Raw genomic sequence first — 21,686 nt, 5'->3', positions numbered from 1 at the left:
AAGGCTCTGAACAACCTGATCTAGGTTGAAGATGTTCCTTCTCATTGCAGGGTGGACTAGATGTCCTTTAAAATTCAATTAAAAGTAATCCACAATTATATGAAATAAATATTAGTCATCATGACCAACATGGTAGGGGTTTCTCACAACATTCAGTTAAATCCACACTGAAGTCATAGTGCAGAAATGGGAGGAAAAAAAACCAAAACACCTAAACTTCTTGATTAGATTCCAAATTTCATTTTTCAGTCTAAAACAAAAGCTGTCTTCCAACAGAGCAGTGAAATTTGCTGCTATGTTGCACTCTCCAAACACAGCTATGAATCTTAACTACCTTCCAGCTACATCAGCCACAGCTCCAAATTACACACCGATGGAAGACTGCAAATTTTTGATTGTTGAGTAAAACACAGGAACTTGCAACCCATACAATGCTTTTCAACTTCCAATTGCATCTCTGCACGTTAGTCATGCCACATCACATCCCTCGTTGATGAGAAATGTCATTTAATCAGGCAAAGTGCAGCAATACGTTCTCCCTAAAAGAAACTTAAAAGGTTTACAACAGCTTACATCATTCCTGTTGTTTCTTCTGCAGGTTTGTAGTGCAACTTGCTGATCATCCTAACTCTCATATAAACCCACCTCTACTTTAAAAAATTCAAAACTAACCTAAAATGCTTTGAGAACTTTCTTAAGTACTCTTAACTACACGTTTCTTACTCTCTTCAATGATTCATTCACCAAAAACTCCCCTTAGATCAGAAAATTGAGTAAAGTTTTGCAGAGCTCAAACACATCAAGTTTTACCCAACTACAAACTAATTACGGGCTGCACATAAATGCAAGTTTTAGCCAAGGCTAAAGTTTCTCCTCCAGTAGAAAAGCAATTGGTCTTGAAAGTCAATGTTACCCTATACTTGCTTTTCACTGAATAATGTTTTTGTGACCAGAAAGACAAAAGTATTTCACACTGAACATTAAAAGCTACAAGCAAGTCACAACATTGTTACTATTACAAGTAACTGTTAGACAAACTGACCTGCAAGGAACACTGTACTATGTAACAGAAAGGCACAAACACATTCATTTAGAGTATGTCTAATTCCCAGGATCTTTGTCAATATGACCTTACTGTTATCTATCAACAGATGCAACAAATTCAGACATATCTGGGAAACACCGTAGCAATGGAGCACCAGAAAGCAGAACACAGTGATATGTTTAACTCCTGATTTAAAGTTTTAAAAAAATAAAAATAAAGCAAACAATACTGGATAGCCTATTATATAGAAGGGCTTTTCTTGTACAGGTATTCCATATTACATTTCAATTCCTTACAATTCTAAACTTCTCAGAACACTAAAAACAATATTTAATATGTTCTACCCATAAAATTCTATCTTTCCTTTAAAAAGAAATACATCAAGTAAACTACTCGATGCTTTTTAAAAAGTATATTCTAACATATTATAAATGAAGTACCTTAAACTATACATATAAATATTACAATATATAGAAAATACTAAGTAATCAGTCTCTCCATGTACTTCTTTACAGAAGGTGTCTATCAAGAGAACATGTCTAATTCTATTTTTTTTAAAAAGGCAAATAAATCTCTTATTAGCAAATGAAATACATTGTCCTATTCATTATTTTTTGTCTAGTCACTTTTTGACAAATAATATTAAGCAACATACATATCAGGAATTTTTACCTGCATGTACATATATAAAACCAAAAAGCTTCATTCTATCTATATGTGTATATATATACACACACAAACACACATGTACCCATATACAGGGTTCGGTTCCTTCCCGTTACATGAACTTTCCTTTAGTCTCCAAACATCCTGATGGAATCTGATACACACTTCTATTACACTTTCTACTGCTAACATTGAGTTGACTCCTGAAGCACCATTTCTGCTAATGCAGAAAACTTCAATCTCATCCCTGTACTCCTCTTTTTTATTGCCCTCACAAGTTCAGCACAGCCAACAGAACATTCACACCAGCATTGCTCCTGCCTCCACCATCCACCCACCACCCACATGGTAAAGGAGAACCAGAAAGAAGAGGTGAACCTCATGAGTTAAGCACAATTTAATAAGTGCAACTAGATATAATAATAAAAAATACACTAATACTGATGATGATAATAATTGAAATTACAAGGAGGGGAAGAAAGAGTAATAGAACCTAAGAGAAAAGTGATGCACAGTACAATTGCTCACCACCTCCTTATGAGGAGCAGATAAGTCCCCTTCCAGGTAACTCCCCCCAGTTTATACACCGACCATGACACTCTATGGTATGGAATATCCCTCTGGCCAGCTCAGGTCAGCTGTCCTGGCCGTGCTTCCTCAGTTTCTTGTGCACCTCCTCACTGGCAGAGCATGGGAAACTAAAAAGCATCTGACTTAGAGTAAGCACTACTTAGCTACAACCAAAATGTCAGTGTGTTATCAACACAATTGTCACACTAAACTCCAAGAACAGCACTGCACCAGCTACTAGGAAGAAAATGAACCCTGTCCCAGTCAAAAGCAGGACACAGCAACCACCCTGCCCACCACATCACCTACAACAGAGAAGGACATAAAGGCTCCACACCAGTGGCAGTACTAGCTCATGCAAAGTCTCCATCCAGCCCAGGATCCAGAACTGTGTCCTCCCCACAGCAGGAGCTCAAACACAGATGCCCAGGAATGCAGATGAGCAGAACAAGCACAGAAGATGCTTCCCAGTCTTCTTCCACACTCAAACAATCAGCACCTTATAGACCCAGATGCAAGCCCAGCATCCACATGTTTAATAATCCTCAGCATACTACACCTCTATCAACTTCTGGCTCCAATGCACACTCTCATCTTTACCACCCTCTGTTGCCTCAAATACACTTGAGAAAAAGCTGTTAATTTCTACATTTTCACCATAACTATATACAAATTTGATAGTACTGAATGAGCCAGCAGAACTACTTATATAAAGATTCCACATATTTAAGAATATAAAGATTATGTATGTGGTTTAAAAGCAGAACTCCCACCTTTTACCTGCATTCCTCAGAAATTTTGGGTTGCTCGTTTAGAAAGAATATCCACAGGTTACTTCTAGAGCTTTGTATCTGCTGATGGCAAGCTGAGCAGCACACAGACCCAGGCTAACAATCAGGCAATGTATGCTATGTTTTTGCATAACAAGGGGTGGGAGTTGCACTTTTATTTTATTTTACACTTTTGGAGGACTCAGCATCTCAGTTATAAAATATTTTTTCCTACCATACCTATCTTTGTTTGCACAAAATACAGCAAAAATAGAACTGCGACCTTGACAAAGGCAGGCTTTGAGAGATGTCATAACAGCTTCTGTTATTTTAGGCTCTTCTCATGCAGCGGAAGGACAACAGCACAATATGCTATTTTGCTGGAAGAAAGCTAAATAAACCAATCAACGGAGGGTGCTTTTTTACCAGTTAGTTGGCACATACTACAGATTTAGCCTTGAAATAAAGGCTTCATGTCAAGTCAAGATCTACTTCTTCCATTATGTTAGGAAAAAATACTTCTTTTTTCTTTAAATGTGTAATTATTCAGTTTCAAAAGGCAGACCTAGACACCACGTAACATTATACTGCATTGATTTTTAGAAAAGGTGACAGAATAGTCTCTGAGTTTTCCCAAGCCCTGTGCTGAAAGCTGCTGCCTGGGTTTGCTTGTTTGCTTTTCTACAGATTATGCCAAATTAAAAAAAAAAAAAAAAACCCTAAAAAAAATTAAATTCTTGCATCTAGGGCCAGAACTGAATTCTTATTAAAATCCAGCTATATTAATTTTTTTAATTCTAATTATCATAATCAGTTTGCATTGTTCACAGAGAGAAATTAAACTCTATACAGTTAGATCATACAGTATTTGCTTACAAAAGTTCAAAGGGAAGAATGTACATCAAAAAAACCAGAAAGTGTCACAGCTAAACATCTAATTCTGCAATCATCCAGCACAAGCCAACAAAAATACTGATTAGAACTAGCTTCGTTTTGACTGTCTAAGAGCCACAAGGTAAGCTACTCTGCCCCAATCTAATGTTTTTACACCAAAAAGAGATGCCTATTTACACAATTCCTGTAGTATGGATGCATTGTTGATATACGTAATTGGTATTTCTTAGAAAATTTATTAGTTTTATAACGTAAACAATAACAGACTCAGAGTGTGTGTGCCTCTAAAATACAAGCAATATTAATCCTTCTGAGCCACTCAGAAGCCTCTGATTCACACACTAGTCTGTCTCTTCTGATTACTTCAAGTGGAGATCCAAAATGCATTGGAATAAACAACAATTAAAAAGACAAAACCAGACTGTCTGTGAGCCCATTTCCAGAGAAGGAAACATTCATACCATCATGCTTTGGTAATAAGCAATCTGGCTATCCTATTCCATTCATTTTCCACCCTCAGCTGAAGATTTTTGGGTCTGACAGCCATTTTAAGGCACATTTAACAAGTGGGCAGAGTTCTCCAGCATTTAGATCCAACAACAGCCTGACACCACACAGGGCAGGAGGGCTGCACATGCCTCCAGCAGCACTTGCTCGGCCTGCCGTCACTGCAGTGCTGAGCCCTGCTGAGCTGGTCCACACCAGGCCCACACCCTGGCATTGGAAGCCCCACACTGGGTTTGTTCAGCCAGTAGAGAAAATGCCATCCAGACCCATGAGTTTCCTGCATACAAACACACAAGGCTGGGGACATGAAGATTCATTAGCTCAACTGTCCCAGAACTATTTGTGACCGTTTGACTGTTTGTTTACTGCAGATCAGCTGCTGACATTATCACTTTACTAATGTATTTTGATGTTTTGCCACCTAATGGCAACATAATGGCTTGGTAAAGTAAATCTTTACCAAGCTAAATTAAATTATCATTCCAGTTATAGCTACAGGCTATATTCCAAATGCAACATTAATACATGACAAATGCAACACAGATATTCCCACCAAAAATGCATGCAAAACCACTTCAGACCTTCTACACGCTCCCTAACTTTACATTCTCTTGCTTTCCAACCTCTCACCCTGCTCTCTTCAATTCTGGAACACCTCAAGGACAAGGAGACCAGCTTCAGACTCTTGTAAATTGGAGAAACATCTACAACAGAAGACAGGCAGGAGGGAGGGTGCTTTCACGTCTTCCCTGGAACGGAAGAAATGTATTGTGCGATATATTTCTCCTGTAAGACTCCAAAAGGAACACAGAACTAGGAAGAGTGGAAATAGAAAACTTGATTTGATCCCCTAGAAAACTCAAAGCTGAGAGCTGAAGTTGACTATGTCCAAAACTGTAATGTTAAACTAAGATGAGACATGAGGGGTCACCTAAGTGCTCTCTCACTTGAAAATCCACACTGTGTCATATCAACCCCTATTTCTGCAATCACTTGAAAGTATAACAGTAAACAACGCAGATAAGAGCACAAAGTCTGACCTTTGCATTTTAGAAAGTTGACAGTAGTATAGAGCACTTAAAAACACAAAGAAGAAAGCCTAACAGCTTCACAACACAAAATCTGTATAAGCAGATGCTGGAATCTACCTTACAAAGCCTTGATGAAGGAAGCAGAATCTTGAGATCTTCTAACAAAAATGAGTACTCATAACTCAGAAAACAAATAGCTGACATGCTGGTGCTATGAATTTTCATCTGTTCACTCATTTTTCTACATAATATTTGCCTAGGTATAGGATGTTTCAGCATCACAGCATGCAAGCAATTTTATGCTTCCTCTTTCTTCTATGTGATACATAAGTAACTTTTCTTCAAACACCAGAACTGTGCCCAGTATCATTAATTTTGCAAACCAGCAGAAACCCATAGACCACAGAGTCAGAAAATGGTCTCCTAGTAGTTTCTGAGAGTATTTTTAAAGAAATAAAAATATCACACAACATTGACAATAATGGGACTACTGCAAGCGCTATTTTAAAGGACAGGCCTAATAGCCATAATGGTTTAGAAATGGTAAACTAGAACTACTAAACACAAAATATTTTGTAGGACTAAATAATTCTATTTCAGTGGACCAGTAAGTTTTATACGAGAACTTACAGGTAGTTTAACAGAACAAGTTCTCTGACAGCAAAACAATAATAGCAAGGTCAATCATTAAACCTATCACTGCTGTTAACTCGGTACTTGGCAAGTATCATCTTGGATGAAGGTAAGAGGGAGCTGTTATTTCCATTCACCCACTCATCACCCTGCTCTAGCTACACACCCCCTCATGCCCCATGCACATCCCCACGTTCTGTGGGGAAGGAGCTGTCGCTCCTTCCTGGCTGAATGGAGCAGATTCCCAGCTGCCTCAGCCCCCCAGGCTCTGCTGCAGCCCCACATCTTTGCCTTGAGACACACCACCTGAGGCAGAGAACCGGAGTGGCTGCAACACTGCCAGGAGAGAGAGGGGAGGTTTGCTCAGTCACGAGGTGATACCAGCTGGAACTTGTGTTCAGCCAGCCAGGAGACGTTTTCTGCATGTGTTAAGGATGGCAGCAGCTGGGAAACATACGGGATATGATTTGCTGAGAAGGTAGTTGTGCAGCCAGAATCAGTACACAGAGCAGCCAGCAGATTAATAAACAACCCAACTCCCTGCAAGGAGAGTGCAAAACAAAAGGCCACAGGAATCAAATTTAGTTACAGAAACCAAGTATTTTAATGATTCCAAGACCAAAGGAAAGCCAGGAGTTTGTGCTAACAACCTAATGCAGCTGCATTTTCTTTTAAACTATTTGCAAAACAAAATGCCCTACAGAGGAGTATTTTATCAGAGGGGATGATGGTATTTATATTTTCCACCCTATTTCTTGCTTTGCCTCCAGGAAGGAATCAAACAATTCTTTGTTTTCAGCAGGGTAGTGAATCAACTGCAAGCCCCACAGCTGGTCAGACCTGCACCAACACTGCAGCCCTATACCTTGCTGAGCTATTTACACCATCTTACAATCAGACACACATCTCAAACAGCACAATGGCCACAATAAAACATTTCTGAAACAAATAAAACCATTTCTGAAAAATCTGATTCACTTAAAATATAGCCTAAATGACATGCCTGCTTTTCTCCAATGCTTAACATTCCTTTAACCTGGAAAGACCTATCCCTTCAGATGACTTGTTTCATTTCTGTCCAATCCCCGTCCCCCAGCTAAGTTAAAGCACCGCTACAATTTCCTATCTTCTGCATCCTTTAATCAGCGCATGCCGATGTATATAACATTCACATGACACATCAACGTCACCACTGTCACAGTATTTGTCATACAGTCCTGCAAAAACACATGCAGAGACTTAAGTCAGCTGTTTCCTGCTCTCAGTCAGGAGAAAACCTGTGGGTAGCTCCATTTTCTTTGCTCAGTGATAAAGCCTGACACAGGAAGAGAAGATGGTAACTTCTATTTTCGTGTAGATTTTTCTCCCGCATGTGAGAATCACTATTGACTATTTCCAGGGATGAATTTGAGATACTCCACAAAAAAGAATTATATGCAATACACAAGGAACCCATAATGAAAAAGCCTTGCATTTTTTTTTGGAACATTCTTCATGCTTCCAATTAGCAATGGAAAACCTAAAAAAAAAAAAAAAAAAATTAAGCTACTCAATGACAATCCAAGTCATGGTACAATCATTTTATGGAACTGTCAACCACGGGCAAACCATATTACACAAAGCTACACTTATGATCTTTAAATTAGGAAGTAACTATGTTCCCCAAGAATGTATGTACATATAACACATATTTGTATTTATATAACCCATACCTTTTTAAATTTTTGATTTATTGGGGTACTGTCTTGATCCTATTTCATGCATATTTGACCTTAGCTGCACTTTTGGTGTACCATAGCCACTGAACTGCTTGCACTCTGTTTTGTCACCTCCCTGCTCTTCAGTAGAGACCACTCATGTTTGTCATTTTCTAATACCCTTCAAAAATTTCCCTTTAAATGCCCAGTGCAATCAAATTACCTCACAATTTATTAAAAATAAAAGAAATTTTAAAAATCAGAATGGCTCACTTTATTCCAGACAAATTAATCATATGATCTGTCCCTCACAATATGTTGTATGAAGTCCACTAATAGATACTTTTGTGTAGATTTAATCACAATATATGCTAGTAGAAGATGCTACATTTCTGTTAAAAGTCAGTCTTCATGTCAATGCTAAGAGGAATAAGGCATTTCAGGTTGTTCATCAATTATCCTTTGAGAAATGAGATTAAAATCATGAATTATTCACCTATATGTATACCCATATTACTGCCATTTGTCTATCATTCCTCATCAAGTTGTTCCATTACCTTCCTGTGTGATTCTCTCTCTTACATTTCCTAGAACTCACCATAGACCTCAACCTTCAGTTCATTGAATTTACATAACAGAGAAAAGCCACTTAAGATTCTCTGAAGAAAATAAATAATAATCAACCTTACTTCAACAATTTCTTTCTCCCAGCATTCAAACACTTTTCACACTCGCTATCTGGAAATTTCCTCATACTGCTGGTTTCTTCTGTTTTGTACAAGTAGGGATATGACCAAACACAATGAGTCATTCTTTATGCAGGCTAAGACCACTTTTTTTCATCACAAACAGGGTGTCCAAACAAATGAACTTCACACTCCCACATCTTTTGCAACACTGATTTATCAATGAACAAAATCTTCTGCTGCTAGCAGAAGTGTCTAGAGACTGCAAGTTACACACAAAGAAGACATCGGCAATCATTTTGCCAGCTCAAAGCTTCCTTTGTGAAAATTTTTATTACGTAAGTTCTTTTATCTACAGGTAACACAAAAATCACAAGAGAATTCTAAAGAGACATCTATGAATTTTAAACCTGAAGTACAAAAAAGAGACTAAGAAGAGAGTTCATCTTAATTTGTGCTTTTCATGACTGGTACAATTCTGAATTAGGAAATATGCTCAAATTTCTTTTTCATCCTAATTCTAGCCATTATACAGTGAAAAACTCTGTATTTATTAAAAGCCAAATATCACTTCAGAGTTTGTTAAACTTAGAGCAACAGTTTAAAAAGTAATTTACAAGATATAGTTTATAACTTTTTGTTCATAGCAAGAAATACATGTTATATACGTATAGAAGAAAATTATTGATTACAGCAGGAAAGGTCCTACTGCACATTAGACAATTCACCATAACACCACTGAACAGCCAGCACAGACAGGCAGAATCAAGGAAGAGGACTCCAGCAGCCTGGGAAACCTATCACAGACTCATCATATGATTACAAACAGGTGGTTTAAACCAAGATCCACAAATGCAGTGTTCCTATTTATACAGCTGTTCTCTAGGCATTCAAATTCCCATTGTATAAATCCACAGAACTTTGATATTAAGTTGCTAAATTTACAGAGCTATTTCAATCCCTCTGACTGCCCCATCTACATAACACACAGAGAAACACCTAGTGCACAAGAGCAATCCATGAGCAAGTTATAGATATAGATTCCATGTTACAGATGAAGTCTAGATTACACGTTATAGACTACGATTCATTGAACTGAATTACAGGATCATAGAATACCAAATTGGAAGGGACCACTAGAATCAACCTGATCCAACCTTTCCTGGCAAAAGCACAGTCTTGAAAGTGTCTGATATTGGGGAATCCACCACTACACTGAAGAGATTACTTTAACGCTTGATTGTTCTCACTGTGAAAAATTTTCTTCTTATGTCTAGTTGGAATCTCCTCAGGAGTAACTTGTACCCATTACACCTCACTTTTTCTTTTTTTTCCAAGGAATCCAATCTCCATTTTCTCTGTAGCCACCTTTTAAATATTGGAATATGGTGATAAGTTCTCCCCGAACTTTCTTTTCTCAAGACTGAACAAACCCAGTTCTTTCAGCCTTTCCCCATATGGCAGGCTGCCCAGTCCTTTTATCATCTTTGTGCCCTTCTCTGGATCCTCTCCAGCCCGCCCACATCCTTTTTTGCAGAGCAGGGGCCAAAACTGAACACAGTGTTCCAGATGTGACCTGACAATCAGTGAAAAGAGTGGGACAATGACTTCTTTCTGCTGGTGCTGCCGCTGTTGACCAGCATCATGTTGGTTTTCTCTGCCACAGCAGCACAACATTCACTCTTGAGCTGTTGTTCCTCAGGGCCCCCAGGTCCCTTTCCTGGAGCTGCTCTCAGACCAGTAGATCCCAGCCTGTGCTGCATTCCCGGACTTCGCTTTCCCAGGACCTTACACTTCTCCTTGCTGAACTTCACAAGGTTCTTGTCAGCCCACTCCTCCAGCCTGTCCAGGTCTTTCTGCAGGGTGGTGCTCTCTTCCAAAGTGTGCACTTCTCCACTCAGTTTCATTCCATCTTCCAGATCACTTACGAAGACATTTAAGTGCATTGGGCCCAATATTGAGCCCTTGGGGACCCAATTTGGGAACAGGTTGCCAGTCTGAAGAAGAGGCATCTACCACCACCAGGTTGAGAGAGCAGTTTCTCGGTCACTTTCCCACCCACCGCACAAATCACTTATCTAGGCCATCACACATAAGTTTCTCTAGCAAAAGCCCACAGGAAATGGTATTGAAAGCCTTGGAGAAATCCAGGTAGACAGTGTCCCTCCCTCACTCCCCATCAACCAAGCAGGCTATTTTGTCATAGAAGGCAATCACATTTGTCAAGCACCATGCTGGATTTTCCCAATCACCTGCTTCATCTAACTTGTGATAATCTGCAGAAGGATTATATAGAGAGAGATATTTTGCTTTCCTAACTGCACCTCTGCACACCCTGGCACTGTCCTTGTAGTTTTCAACAGGTGTACATCCACTTTTCCATCTGTTACACTTCTCTTTAGGTTTTAAACACACTCAGAAGCTCACAGTTAAGGCAAGGGGATCTTTTGCTCTGCTTACTCCCCTTGCCTTTGAAGGGGAGGAACTGCTTTTGTGCTTCCAGGAAAATGTTATTGAAAAACTCCCAGCACTCGCTAGCTCCTTTATGGATCTCCCTCAACTAAGCTCTGAGTAAGCTGAAGTCTGCTCTTCTCAACTCCGAAGTTTTTTTCTCAGTACTAGCCTTCAGCATGCTCAACCAAATCCCAAACCACAACATCGTGATCACTGCCACCAAGGCTATCACTAACTAACACAAAACACGTTTTGTCCATTTGTGAGCAGCAAGTTCAGCAGTGCCTCACTCCTGATTGGCACATCTAACACTTGTATGAGGAAGCACTTCCCTATGCATTCCAGAAACCTGATGGATGACATGTCAACTGCTGTATGGTTCTTCCAACATATGTCCAAGTTCACCCATAAGAACCAGGTTCTGTTGACCTGAAGTTTGCTTAAGTGACCCAAATATTGCTTCACTGACCTTATCATCTTGGTTTGGAGGTGAATGGCAGATGCCTGCTGTAAGACTCCCCTTGGAAACAAGACCTCTGAGCTTGACTCAGAGGCATTCAAAAGGGCTTCCATGATCACCAGAGATGGCTACTATACATTCAAAGTGCTCCTTAACATAGAGCACAACTCCTCCTCACCTTCTTCCCTACCTATCTTTACAAAACAGCCTATAGCCATCCATCACAATTCTCAAGTCACATGAGCTGGCCCACCACGTTCCAGTTATTCCTATGATATAGTAACTTTCTGGCTGCACAAGGAGCTCCAGTTCCTCATGTTCCCCAGCTGGATGTGATGATGTGAGCATTGCCACTTTGGACCCAATCCCTCAAGTCCTTCACTTTAAAACCAGTCTCATTGAGTTGGTCAGCCTGCTGTCAAAGACTCCCTCACCTCTTCCAGACAGATGGATCCAACCCCTCCATAACAGACTATAGTAATCAAAGAATGTCCCGTTATCATAAAAGCCCAAACCCCCATGATGGCATCAGCCACGAAGACAGAAGGTAACTCACATCATATATCTATTTCTGGCTGCACCCTTTCAACTAACCATCAAAATGGAAGAAAAATACACCAATACTTTTCATTTAGACTCCCAGGGTTCTGTAGTTTTCCCTGATTTTAGTTTATGCTGAACTGCTTTATGGTTACTATTATAAGAACACCTAAACACTAAACTTGTCTACTCCCCAAAACAAGTTTTTGTTAGAACGGGTGTAACATACTTATAAATTGTGTTCAAGTTAATAAAAATCACTAACTTTCAGATAGAAGAGAACTTTTAATTTTATTCTAAGCATGTGAAATTCTACACTGTAAGTCTTCAAGCCTAAAAATAGTGTGATTGCCAGTCAGCCAGAGATTTAGAATGCATCCAGAAGTTCCTATGCTGCACTTGCCAGGAATGTCAAGACTTTGAAAAATCACATATATTATAACAGTCAAGACAAACTAATCTGTAACACAAGCACACAGAACACTCTGATTATTCACTACTGTAATGCCTGGCAGTGTCACTGTAGTTCAGCTTCCTTCTGTACTTTCATTATAAACCAAATTTGAAGAAACATTCCAGCTAAATGTGCATGTCCTGGTTTACATGCCTTAAAAAAATACAGTTTAATATCTTTGGGGATTGTCCACTCCCCATTGTAACAAATTTCAATTGTTATTGAATACTTGGAGTACTAGCTCTTCAATCATTTATAATGCTCTTGTGCTGCTGGTAATGACTCTCCTCCAACTTTTAGCTGTTGGAAGAGTTGAGAAAAGATTCTGTGAAGACATTACTAGTCTGAAAGCATCTTCTGTTTAGGCCTTTCCGTTACTCAGAAAATTTCAATCACAGAATGGGTCAGGTTGGGAGAGACCACAGTGGGTCATTTGGTCCAACCTCCCTGCCCAAGCCATCCTGGAGCAAATGGCTCAGGACTGTGTCCAGGTGTTTCTTGAGTATCTCCAGTGAGGGAGACCCAACAACCTCTCTGGGAAACCTGTTCCTGTGCATGGTCACCCACACAGTAAAGAAGTTCTTCCTCATGTTCAGGTGAAACTTCCTGCGCATCAGTTTCTGCCTATTGTCTCTTGTGCTATTGGTTAGCACCACCAAGAGCCTGGCTCCATTCTCTTTACAACCACCCTTCAGATGTTCATACACATTGATGAGGTCCCCTCTCAATTGCCTCTTCTCAAGGCCAAACAGGCCCAGCTCCCTCAGCCTTTCCTCATAAGACCAGACCCTTGACCAACTTAGTAGCTCTCTGCTGGACAATGGCATAAGTTGGAAAAAAATTTCAAGATGGAATGCTTTTCAAACTTCTGCTGGGTGTTAGGGACAAGTACTGTTTGCTGTAACAGCATGTCATATATAGTCTTATGCCAGCACACACATTTGAATTAGAAAGAGGCAACAGGAAGAAAAAGGTTGGTGGCAGCCTTGTGAGAAGACAATAGAATAAAAAACAAGCAAACAGATTGTAAGATTCATATTTTGTTTAAGCGATTTCAGCTGAATGCCAGAACCTTGTCATACTTGATCTCTGGAGATGCAAAGATAACAAGTGTAGACTGAAAAAGGATGGGGGAAAAAAGAAACAACAGAAGTCATCATGAGCAAAAACATTCTACTTGAAGCAGCATCAAAGTGTAAAGGACTACAAGAGGGAGATGCAGTCCTGTCACAATTCATAAGAGAATTATATACTTAATAACTACAGAAACTAAAGACAGTAGTCTTAAACCTTTCTAAACCTAACCAACTAAAAAAGTTGATGTTAACTGAAGTATTTTCAGTCTATATGAAGGCTCTATCACAAGGATCAGATATTTCTATTACAATTGAAAGCAGTACATAGGTTAGCCTTCAGCTGCTAGTAAATTAAGATCAGCGACATAGCCAAAAAATCAGCAGTGTACCCCTAAGTTATTTGTGCCTTTGCCAGAGAAGGTATTTTAGGAGATCATTAACATATTAGCACACCTCTAGCCTAAACTGATTATTTTCACAAGATACAGACATGCTGCACTTCTGCAATGACTGATTTATTTCTCAAATTATTTCAACAGCAAAGCAATAAAGCCTGTGAATGCAATGATGTATAAAAAAGTGAAAACATATGTCTCCTATAAAATCTACGACTGCAAGAATAAAGGGACAAAGATTTTAATCCAAATGAATAGTTATTCATCATGGCCCAAATCACACTGGACCATTGCAAAGCCATGGGATCAGGTTTACAAGGCAGAGAGGGAAACCTCAGACAATCAGAACTGTTGTTAAGCAGCCCACAGCTTTGCAGTTTGTCTTGTTAGCTGCAGAGATGTTTTATGAAGTGGTAATGCAGGTAATTTTAATTCAATGTGAATGATGAGCATGGGGTAGGTTTTTGTTCTCAAGGTCCACTTTGACCTTATATAGATCTACTCCTAGCTGATGATCAGCTTGAAGGAGAAAGCATAGGATGGCAACGGTTATCCATACCAAACAGGAAAAAGTCCTGAGTAACCTCATCTGTCCCCACCACTGACCCTGCTTTGAGCAGGAGGCTGAATCAGAGATTTTGATGTCCCTCATTCTATGAATTTATTCAGTTTATTTAATTGTTAACATAACAGCTTATTAATTGCTATTTTTTTAAGATAAAACTAGAAAAAAAGCAATTTTTTTTATTAAAGCTTGCCATCACATCATAATATATGTGCATTCCAAATATAAAACAATAGTGTTTAGCAGTTCTTTGTCCCAAAACAAGTTAATTTTCCTCAAATAATCCATATCCTGCCTAGGACTTTTGAGAGGGGCGAGTTGCACAAAAGAATACCACCGATGCAGGGTGAAGCAGACCCTACTGAAAGAAATTACACTGCAGCAATGAATACTGGAGCACAACTAAGATGTTGCTACATGGGATAAATGCAATAGTTACACTTTTGCATATAGTTTCATCTGTACAGTATCTATATATCTCCAAGTTATAATACATTGCTGCATTTATGGAATTGTACTAAAAGCCTCTCACTTTAAAATCCCAATATTTTAACTTAATAGTAGGAACATGTACCTCCTACACAAACTTGTAATTCCTAAAATGTTAATTTAAATAGCAGATTCTGTTGCACTGTAAATATCACAGTTAAGTCAGATTTCTCTTACCACTCTAGCTACAAAACTATTTACTCCCAAATACATGTTTTTAAGTTGCAGAGGCTTGTAACTATAAAAGCAAATGTGTCATCTCAACTTTTAGTACAGGTGGCAGTGATTGTAGAAAAAATGATAATTTTTATTAAATATGCCAAACATTTGTAAAGATAATTTGAAATAAATAACTGGAAAATGACAGGGGAGTATCTGAGAAGAAAGGTATCAAAAAAAAAAAAAAAAATCATTCACTTTAATAACCATATGCTCCAACAGTCACAATGATTTGCTGTGGGGAAAACTTCAGTAAAAAAGCCTCCACATGTGAATGACCCAAACTGCTTAGTCAAAGGAGGACAGGACTTATGTAAAGCACCCAGAGTTAGCCACAGTTTTAAAATTATGTGTCTGGATTCTCACACCCATCTCCTCTTTATGCAGTTTTTGGGAATTGTTTTAAAGGCTTTTTTTTTTTTTTTTTTTTTTTGGGGGGGGGGGGCACGGGGGGAGAACAGACACAAAGAGGGGGAACATGGCACACAATAAAACAAAACAACACACACTTTACTAGAACAAGAACTAGAAGCTTAAATTCCTACCAGAAAAATCTGAGAGCAAGTAGGGCGGGCAGAACAAAAAGCACATCCCTCCCTTTGTTCATTGTGTCCTTGGCAGACAGATCCATACTTCCAGCCAAGTCTAGTATTTTCTGAACAGCAGCAGACTCTGCTCAACTACCCCAGTCCCTCAGAAGCTCTCCCTGTTTCCTCTGAGAACTGGCTGCCTGTTCCCAGCTCCTCATCACAGCCTTACAGCCCCTTAATGAGCCCTGGGCATCTGCAGCTCCCTCTGCAATTCTCCTTTTGCCACGCTTCAGCAGTTTCTCAGTCCCTTAACCCCTAAGCAAGCTCTCATGGGAAGAAACAATTTCTACCTCTACCTATCCCTGTCTTTAAAAGAAGAAGCTAGTCATGATGCCTTTTGTTCACTGCTACTGATTTTGATACTTCTTAGGCAATTTTTAGGTTTTACATAAAGGATCAAACCCATGGCTTGCTTAACACAGTACCCTTCTCAGGAACAGATACAACAGAAGCAGTTGTGAGAACCACATGGCACAGTAGCTCAGACTAGAAAATACCTGGTTAGAAGAAAAATGTTACTTTCTCAGCAAAAGAACGAGAGCTCCATTAGGATATTTATTTAAAAAGCAAAAACCAGGCAGACATAACAAGAACTAATGCCAGGAATACAGCTCAAACCCACTCAGATTAGAATCAATAAAAAGTGATTACCAGAACCCAGTTTAATTAAAAAAAAACATTTTCTGACTCTTGGAATCTTCCACAAAAGCATCCAATCTTGATTTTGAAATACATTTAATTAAACAACTTATTGGTTTAACCATAGAAATATTATGTCTGTGCTACATCAGAAGCCAAGATGAACTAAAAAAATCTCCCTTTAAAAGTTTATCTCCAGAAGACTTTATTTATCTTTGTTCCTTATAGCAGGAAACCATTTTAGATTCTGACATCTAGCATTTACAATTCTTCCAGAATACTTTCTCTTTAGTAAGGATACTGAAATCCTTCTTGGCATTTTTCTAGTATTGGCCCCAGCAACATCTTAGAAAATTAAAAGCTATATTTCTACTATGAACGGAGATAGACGCAAACACCTGCCCCTTTTGAAAGTGGAATTTTAAAAGCAATTTGGATCTACATTCCTCCTGAGGGAAAAACTAATAAGCTGACTTTTCTATGATGTTCATATGCATCTCCATTCATAGCTAGAACTAGGTATATCCTTAAAAATAGCTACATGCTTCAGGCAAGAAATTGCCACGAACAAAAATACTTATTTTTAGAAATGAGTAGTCCTGTTGAACAGGATAATCATAACTGCTACTTTTCTCAGCAACAGGAACATGAAATCCAGGTTTCTAACCCAGATCCCTTCTCAGTCTCCTGCCCACTGTTGTACAAGAGAATGAAATTTCTCTATGCAGACAAGCAGCCTTAGGCAGGTTACAGCATTACATCTCTTCTAATTAACTTCCTCTTCAAGACAGCCAACTCAGATGTCCACAATATCTCATCTGGGTTTTTCACACCTATTGTTTTTTTGTTAATTAATCTTCTCCAAATCCACAACAAATGTGCAGTACTCCTTGTGAAGTGAAGTCCTTGACACTGGGCTCGGAATGACACCACATACTGTATCTATGTAACAACACTACGCCTTCCCTGTTATTCTCCATTTCACATAGTCTGCTTTATGAAGCTTCTCTTGGAGGTCATCCATGACATACAGATCCCATTCCTAATTTCAGGCCCTCATGTTGCACACACAATCAAACAGCCTCCATTTAAGTATGTATTGTTGGCTTTTTCAGTGCTGAACCAAGCCTGTCTTTTCTTGTCCATTTATTCTTTCCTGCTAGTTCTGAAATTCTTCAAAACACTATTACCTGCCTCATTCAGCCAAACCTGCCAAAGTTTTGATTCAAGGGAGATGACACATACTCCCTATACAGCACTGCACAATGAGGCCACACCTGGAGCAGCAGGTGCAGTTCTGGCCTCCTCAGCAAGAGGGAAACACAGACTTAGTGGAGACACTCTAAAAGGCCACAAGGATAATGAAGGGACTGGACTTTCTCTCCTGTGGGGAAAAGCTCAGAGAGCTGGGACTGTTCAGCCTGGAGACAAGAAGGCTCAGGGAGACCTCATCAATTTATGTAAATTCCTGAAGCAAAGTATAAAGAAGATGGAACCAGGCTTTTTACAGTGTTTCTAAGTGACAGAACCAGAGGCAATGGACACAAACTGAAACACAGAAGGTGCTGTGTCAACAGCAGGAAACATTTTGTTAGAGTGGCTGAGCACTGGCACAGGTTGTCCAGAGAGATTGTGGAGTCTTCCCTCCTCTGAGATACTCAAAAGCTGTCTTTTGTTATGGACCAGGGCAATGTGCTCCAGGTGGCCTGGCTTCATCAGTGGGATTGGACCTGATGGCTTCCACAGGCTCCTTTTAACCTCAACCATTCTGTGAGTCTGTGGTTATTAGTGTCTTTTTCAGATCATTAATAACCATAATTGAGTTGTGCAGTTACTACACTTTCACCCAGAAAGAGCCTATTTCTACTAGCTTCCTAACAGTAGACGACACAATTGACCGCAGCCTTTTCACTCTAACAAATGCTTAAAGCTTAAGAGCAAATCACAAGAAGCTGCTTTTGAGGTATCTTTCTTTTTACTATTCACAATGCATTCAAAAACATGCAAATCAAGTAGCCTGTAAATCATAAAGGCAGTATGGACAATTTCAGAAAACAAATAGAAGATAAGGTCCAGAAACAATCTGGAGAAGTTTGAAGTTTGAAGGAAATACAAGTAAAATCTATAAGATATTAAGTTAAATTATGCTTAGTCATATTTAATAATTATCCACTGAGAAAAATTTAGCATGGGGGTAAGATTTTCTTTAAACTGGAAAGAAAGGGCTACATTTCTTTAGGACCTTGTCTAAAAGTAGAAAGGGGAACTCAGAAAATCATGGACCCTTGAACTTGAAACCAAATACTATAAAGGGTTTTGTAGGCTTTTTACACAGTATGTATTTATAAAAACACCTAGAAGGTAAACAGTGCAACTGAATCAAAAGCTTGTCCAGAACAAGTACAACTTGATTATATGACTGCAACTAACAGATGTGGCCTGCCCCATGAACATGACTGCCACCCATGATCAAACCTATCCTTAGTGCAGTCAGTGTGAGGAACAGCTGGGACAAAGTTAATTTTCTTCCTAGTAGCTGGCACAGTACTATGCTTTGGATTTAATGGGAATAATGTTGATAACACACTGAACTTTTAATTGTTGCTGAGCAGTGCTTACTCCAAGTCAAGGACTTTCCAGTGTCTCATGCTCTGCCAGTGAGGAGGTGCACAAGAAACCAGGAGAGAACATGGCCAGGGCAGGTGACAAACTACTCAAAGGGATATTCCATAGCATAGAGCATCATGCTCAGGATAGAAATTGGGGGCAACTGGCTCCAGGGACCGATCACTGCTCAGGGACAGGCTGGGCATCGGTCAGTGGGCATGTGCAATTGTACCAGGCATCACTTGTTTCTCTCCAATTTTATTTCCCTCTTTGTCTCCCTTTTTTATTAGTACTGCATGGTTCTTAGTTGCTGGCTATGGTTAAACCACAACATACATGTATGCATATAGCCAGTTAGTCTGTCTTAATCCTAACATTTTGGCTGCTGGAGAACAACAACCAAAATCCAATTTGTACCAAAAAAAAGTACTAATGAAATACTATCAAATTATAAGGATGTATCAGATATCATTCCACTAATTCAAACCTATGAAAACAACAGGAAACATTTCAATATTTTGGTAACAGTAAGTACACAAAGCTTCAAGTAGATATTACATTATAAAAATTGCAAACACCTTTGATCAGAAAACCTTGGAAAAAAAATTAGGAAAAGTTTAAAAACCTCAAAAGGAGATGAATTAAATTACATTCAAAGCACAATTTTGGCTGTAAATAATCAACCATAAAAATCTGTAATGGAAACCAACTATTAGGCAGCATTAGAGCAGAAAAGGATCCATGGAAAGGAACAGCATTGCTAAACAGACAGAATAAGCCTTTTACTCTGCTTAGCATTACAAATACCTCAACCTGCTTTGAGAAGCACATCTCCAAATAACATAGAACAGCTGGAAGAATTCCAAAAGCAGCTACACAAAAAAAAAGAAAGAAGCCTTGAAAACACAACCTAAGAAGAGATTTAAATAGACTTGTTCAGGGTTTACTGGCCCGAAAGAAGACAATATAAATAGAAGATTCCTGCAAACACAAGGGAATACACTTCTCTACATAGATGAAAGGGGCTCAAACCACAGGTTATTTAGGCTAAACTTGGGCTAATTTCTAGGGCAACCTAACTGCAAGCATAGTTAAGCACCTGTACAGGTTGCCTAACAAGACCAGAAACACTGTAGAATTTTTTTATTATTTTTAAAGGTTCAAACTGACTTTGATCAGAGGTCCAGATAAACCACTAAATCCCTTTCAGCCTCCATTTCCAGAATTCTATATTGGATCTTGTTTACCAAAGACACATTTTTCAAAATGAGAGAAAAGGACTCTGCCTAAAAAATTCTCCAGTACATAGATGAAGAGACATCTGTATTTAAAGTACTTGTAATTTAAAGTCTGTTAAGAGGTCAGATGCAATAGGCAAGAAAAACAGCTGTGGGAGCCAGTCAAGATACTGATGATCTGGCAAGACAAACTCAAGCACAGGAATGAGACACACCCACGCGAGCTGTTTTTGTGTCATACCATTCTAGTACTACTCAAATTTCTTTTAAATGCTTCCAATCTTGTCAAACCAAGGTAACATTTGCTGAAAAGATTTCACATTATAGTCATGTACTTGGTTTTGAACACATTCCATATGTTAAACTTTGTTTCATTAGGAGTTCAGCTATGCTGTGAGGGCGGGCATTCTACACCTCCCTTATCTCATGATCCATGCAAACAAATATTTTCAAGTGAGGATGAGCCTTTAGCACCAGTAAATTCAGAAACCTTTGTTTGGTGAGAGAGACAAAACCTACAATATCTTTTCCTGTCTTCTAATTTACAGATTGTTCAAATATTTTGTGCATTAAAGTTGTTTGCAATCAGTCACAGAACACATCATTAAATGTAAAAAAAAAGAGAAAGCAGTGTAAAAAATTGAACTGAGCTGAAGTTCTCAACCACACTTTTTTCCTTCTATATGTATTGCCTTTACTCTACATGCTTGCCTCCTTGAAAAGCCAGATGTAGCATTTCTTATTAATTCCTTTGGGAAAGCAGGGACTGCAAGAAAGCAGACAGAATTTCTGAAGAAATGCAGAAATCCAAAGACTATGCTTAGAATAATGGATTTGTTAACTTCTGTAAACAGGGAAAAATACTGAGCAAGATGCAAATCTAGTAATAGAACTATAATTTGATTCAGCACCATCCCAAATGGGGATACAAAGCTTGTAGCCAAAAGCTACATCGACAGCAATGCACTGTAAGGCAAGTTATTTCTAAAATTTTCATCAAAAAAACCCCAATTGTTCATATATATCTGGAGGACAGGTGTAGAGAAGTTGTGGATTTAGAACCTGAGTTACATTTCATCAGAAGCTTTGTCCCACCTCCTCAAGCAGAGATCTTGGACTCTGCAGCAGAACTGCACCCACACATTGATTCTCATAAGACGTGCCCTGATGAGCACAAGTAAGAAAGAAGACAGACAAGCATGAAAATAGAAGAAGGCTTCTTGCTTCACAAAGGCTCTTCAAGAAATGTTAATCTGTTGACAAAAGTATTACTGTTTTCTGCTTTTCAGCAACTCAAAGAAGACAGCGTAGGAAGAAATGGAATACTGTTTCTAGTCTACTTCTTACTTCTGCTGGCTTCTTCATAGTCTACCAGAGGGTATAAAAATAAAAACAAAAGTAATACACTTACATACAGAAACTTTCTTTGCTTCTAAGGAGAAAATAAAAAAAACCCAAAAA

General features: G+C 38.8%; 1 protein-coding gene across 5 annotated transcripts in view; it reads right to left on the bottom strand.

The window, feature by feature from the left end:
* Nucleotides 1-21,686, bottom strand: part of MBOAT2 (membrane bound O-acyltransferase domain containing 2) — a 97,616-nt gene that overhangs the window by 36,351 nt on the left and 39,579 nt on the right. Inside the window, exon 1 of one of the 5 annotated variants that reach the window (XM_032104335.1) lies at nucleotides 3,055-3,143. The exons of 3 other annotated variants lie outside the window; for them this stretch is intronic. The gene's annotated coding sequence lies outside the window, so the exon portion shown is untranslated. Of the gene's footprint in view, nucleotides 1-3,054; nucleotides 3,144-21,686 lie in introns of those variants that run through there. One more of the 5 variants, XM_032104337.1, reaches the window with a different exon arrangement.

The sequence above is a fragment of the Corvus moneduloides genome, chromosome 3, assembly GCF_009650955.1.
Source record: "Corvus moneduloides isolate bCorMon1 chromosome 3, bCorMon1.pri, whole genome shotgun sequence".
In the NCBI taxonomy this organism is placed as follows: domain Eukaryota; kingdom Metazoa; phylum Chordata; class Aves; order Passeriformes; family Corvidae; genus Corvus; species Corvus moneduloides.
The sequence above is the reverse complement of the archived record's forward strand: the minus strand, read 5'-3'. Positions and strand labels throughout refer to the sequence as shown.